Source organism: Bison bison, unplaced genomic scaffold, assembly GCF_000754665.1.
Source record: "Bison bison bison isolate TAMUID 2011002044 unplaced genomic scaffold, Bison_UMD1.0 scf7180017864378, whole genome shotgun sequence".
NCBI lineage: Eukaryota > Metazoa > Chordata > Mammalia > Artiodactyla > Bovidae > Bison > Bison bison.
Window position 1 is genome coordinate 6,298,930 of NW_011494950.1, and position 5,076 is coordinate 6,304,005.

Here is a 5,076-nt window from a genome sequence, read left to right on the forward strand (position 1 = left end):
TCTTAGGAGACAGGTAAGATGGTCTGTTATCCCATCTCTCTAAGAGTTTTCCACAGTTTGTCATGATCCACACAAAGACTTTAGCATAGTCAATGAAAAAGAGATAGATGTTTCTCTGAAATTCCCTTGCTTTCTCTGTAATCCATCAAATGTTTGCAATTTGATCTCTAGCTCTTCTTCCTTTTCTAAACCCAGCTTGGACATCTGGAAATTCTTGATTCGAATAATGCTAAAGCCTAGCATGCAAGTTTTCAAGCATGACCTTACTAGCATGGGAGGTGAATGTGATTGGTGGTTAGCACATTCTTTGTTAGAGCTAGGGGAAGCACACTGACTGAAACCACCCATCCTGGCCAGGCACCATAGTAACCGTTTGCGTGAGTTGTTTTATGACAGGAGGTCCTGGTAAGGAACACGGAACTAATAAGCCACCACCAACAGGAAGAGTTCAGGAAAGGTCAAAAGGAGACACCAGAAGTCTGACTACCTCCCAGAATCCTCCTCTCTGGCCTCCATCTTGGCTGAACAAGGTGTGCACTACCAGGAAGGACTCTGAGTCAGAATGATTGGCTAAGGACAACCCAGAAACTAATCCCATCACCATAAAACCGGTGGCAGAGCTGTTCTCCTGGGTTCCTTTACCTTGCTGCTCTACACCCGGGTGCCCTTTCCCAATAAAATCTCTTGCTTTATCAGCACATGTGTGTCCTTGGACAATTCATTTCTGAGTGTTAGACAAGAGCCCAGTTTCGGGCCCTGGAAGGGGTCCCTCTTCCTGCAACAAATGGCAACTTTGGTGGGGACTCTTATTCAGTGCGACTGACATCCCAACCACTCGGGGTACTCAGGGGGCAGCTTGCCTGCCAATGGACCAGACCCAGCAGCCACAACTGGGACCCTTTTGTCACTAGTCTCCTCCTGATGCAGACAACTGGCCAGAGTGCCCCGACCAGTAATGAACAAGAGACTTTATTGACCTCTCTCTCCTCTACTCTCTCTTTCCTCTCCTTAACCCTTCTTATTCTTCCCCTTTTATCTAGTCCACCGGTCCTGGACATAGAAATCTGGTCAAAGAGCTTCAGCCTGAGCTGAGGATTGGAGACTAATCACCTACTCTTGTCAGAGAACTCAAATTCTGGTTTTGTTCTGGTTGGGATTTGGGACAAGGAGTGACCTGTTCTAGTCCTGTGGCCACTGCTGGGTCTTCCAGATTTGCTGACATAATGAGTGCAAAACCTTGATGGCATCATCCTTTAGGGATTTGAATAATTCTGCTGGAATTTCATCATATCCCCTAGCATTACTAACAGTAGTGCTCCCTTGACTTCATACTCCGGAATGTCAGGCTCTGGGTGACTAACCACACCATCATATTCATCCAGTACTACATAGTAATACCATATCTTCCTTCTAACTGAACTGTTTTCCATTCCAATTAATCATTTACATTGCTTTCAAAGCAATTTTGCAAAAGAAAAGCTCATGTTTCATTATGCCATTTAGTTATTCAAGAATTTCCAAATTGTCTTATTGTATTGCATATTGACTCCAGATTCTTTCAGCTACTTTTAAATTGCTTTCTAATGGCTCCATTGTATGTTCAGTTTAGTTCAGTTCAGTCGCTCAGTCCTGTCCGACTCTTTGCGACCCCATGAAATCTCAGCACGCCAGGCCTCCCTGTCCATCACCAACTCCCGGAGTTCACTCAGACTCAACGTCCATCGAGTCAGTGATGCCATCCAGCCATCTCATCCTCTGCCGTATGTATTTCTCTCTAATTCTAACTTCTTTCCAGGCTTTACTCTTCGGCTTTGCAAGGGTTGTTTTCTGCCCGGTCTTTCAAATATTTCCACTCTTCTACCATAGTAGCATACTTTATTTCCCCTGCACCTTTCATTTTGCCTGTCCAAAACCCATCTGTCAGATCTAGCTTCATCAACCCCTTCTTTCTCCTTTCCAGCCAGGTGTGTTCCATTTTTTGTCTTCAAATAAATTTTTAGAAATTCATCACACAAAGTGTTAGTCACTCAGTCATGGCCGACTCTTTGCAACCCCATGACTGTAGCCCACCAGGCTCCTCTGTCCATGGAATTTTCCAGGCAAGAATACTAGAGTGGGTAGCCATTCCCTTCTGCAGGGGATCTTCCCAACCCAGGGATCAAACCCAGATTTGACCTGCAGACAGATTCTTCACCGTCTGAGCCGCCAGTAGTAGTTATTGGCTGAGTCTAGAAAAATCAGCCAGCTGTTAAGGTCAGTTATTCAGTTATTCTTACTCATTTCTTCACTCGTTTTACTTCTGTGTCTATGAATCTTCAACTGGCATCACTGCCCATGAGCCTGTTGTTGGGTGAATAACTAATCTGTGCACATGAAGATGAATGTAGTCTTTATACACACTGTGCAAACAACATTAAAACTTTGGAAATATTTAGATGATGAATATGCACATTTTCAAGATTTTTCTGATACCATAGCCATTGAAGTGTCTGTAGTGTCACATGTAAGAAATTATGAAATTTCAGACCAAGTATTTTATGCACAGTTTTTAATAATTTGCAAAGTCAGGCTTCTGCAGTTTGAGTGCAGGTTTTTCAGTGAAGACAGTGATTCTTCTTAACTCTTCTATGTGGACAGAGAATAGTATTAATAACCAAAACTACATCCATTCATTTTGGTGCCATCTACATCCTAATTGTCCATTCTAAAGGAGATCAGTCCTGGGTGTTCATTGGAAGGACTGATGCTACAGCGGAAACTCCAATACTTTGGCCACCTCATGTGAAGAGTTGACTCGTTGGAAAAGACTCTGATGCTGAGAGGGATTGGGGGCAGGAGGAGAAGGGGATGACAGAGGATGAGATGGCTGGATGGCACCACTGACTCAATGTACATGAGTTTGAGTGAACTCCGGGAGTTGGTGATGGACAGGGAGGCCTGGCATGCTGAGATTTCATGGGGTCGCAAAGAGTCGGACACGACTGAGCGGCTGAAGTGAACTGAACTGAACATCCTAATGACAAGACTTGCCTGCTAATTCATAAATTTACTCATTCATCAATACAACAAATATTTTTGATCACTTATTCTTCCAAGGATAAGTCAAATTCTGAAGTTGCAGTCTCTGTATTTACTTCCTTTGGCCTTTCCTAATTCATTTCTTTTTCCATCTGAAATGTTCTCTTTAGCCCTGACATAGTCTTCACCTATCAAATCCCTGAGTCAGCTAAATGTCACTTCTCTGCAGCTTCTTCCAGTCCCCTGAACTAACTACTTTCTCTTTCTCCTGAATTTCCAGAGTGGCTTTGTTTATATTCTGTTAATTGTCATCCAAATTGATCATGTTGTATCTTGTTTATTAGTGACTTTCATTCATCTTATACTTGTCATGATTCCTTGCAAAGTATAAGACATCACAATTTTTATTGAATTGAAATAAAATTTAGTTGAAGTCAAAATATTCCACTACTAATACTAAATTGAGAGAATTATTCCAAAATAGCATTTCACACTGATCATTGTGATTACTACTACATGATTACTTGACTTTTTTTGGCTTATATTATTGAAATCTAGCCTAATTACAGACTTATGTAAATATGTATTTATTCCTAAAACTGAATCATATAAAATATTCAGTTTTCAGTTTAGAAAAACTTTCCTGTCACAATGGTGTAAGTAAGTGGCAGAGAAATATATTAGTTGTAAAGATTTGTAAAGAGATGTAAGAACTGAAGTTAGCTGCCTGTGGTTAGTCACTCCATCATTCTTGGAAAGATATCTCTTTGTACTCTCCATGCCAAACACTGCTTCCTCTCAGAGATTCCATCACAGCCTCATTTCCTGGTTCATATTCTTACTGCCCAAGGAGGGACTTGGCTCATGACCATCACTTCGGCTGTTTCCTCCTTCCTGTCGAAATGTCCTCTGTAAAGACTCATATTCTCCCATGGTTGCTGTTTCAAATCCACATAAAGATTCTTAAAGTTGTTTCCCCAGCTCTGACACCCCTTCTGAGTTCTAGAATATTACAGTTCCCTGTCTTCTGTCATGTAAATATTAACCATACTCAACTCATTATCTCTAAAACTGATCTTATAATCTTTCCCACCTCTACTCTCCAAGTTTTCAGGTTGTCATTTTCTAATTTCTCTGGCATTATGCCAGATGCATACGTTTCTCTGGCATATTTGACTCCTTTAACTTCCTTCTCCACAAATCCAGTCATATTTTATTTTTCTCTCACAAGGATTGTTTACTCTGTCTTTTTTTCTTAATTTATTTTTCTTTGAAATATGGCTGATTTACAATGTTGTGTTAATTTCTCCTGTACAGCAAAGTGACTCAGTTTATACACATACCTACATCCTTTTATATTCTTTTCCATTATGGTTATCCCAGGATATTGAATATAGTTCCCTATCCTATACAATAGGACCTTATTATTTATCCATTCTATGAAGTTGAAAGTGAAGGTCACTCATTCCTGTCTGACTCTTTATCGGTCCATGGATTCCTGGTCCACACTGTAGGTGGATTCTTTACCAGCTGAGCCACAAATACTGGAGTGGGTAGCCTGTCCCTTCTGCAGTGGATCTTCCCGACCCAGGAATCCAACCGGGGTCTTCTGCATCACTGGCAGATTCTTTACCAACTGAGCTATCATAATAGTTTTTGTCTACCAACCCCAATCTCCCAGTCTTTCTTTCCTCTACCCCACTACTCTTTCTTTTCTTCTCTCCCTTTCCCACTTAGTTTTCATATTAAATTTCTTAAAGATGGCTTCAATTCTCTCAGTTTCTTGCTCTGATACACAGATAGGTCCTAAAAATTCTTGGATTTGAGAAGGCTGTTGATGCCCATCTAGGTTTACTTTCTGTAGGGGAGAAGATAGAGACCATCAATTCAGTTCAGTTCAGTCACTCAGTCATGTCTGACTCTGCAACCCTATGAATTGCAGCACACCAGGCCTCCCTGTCTATTACCAACCTCACGTCCATAGAGTCGGTGATGCCATCCAGCCATCCCATCCTCTGTTGTCCCCCTTTCTTCCTGACCCCAATCCCTCCCAGCATC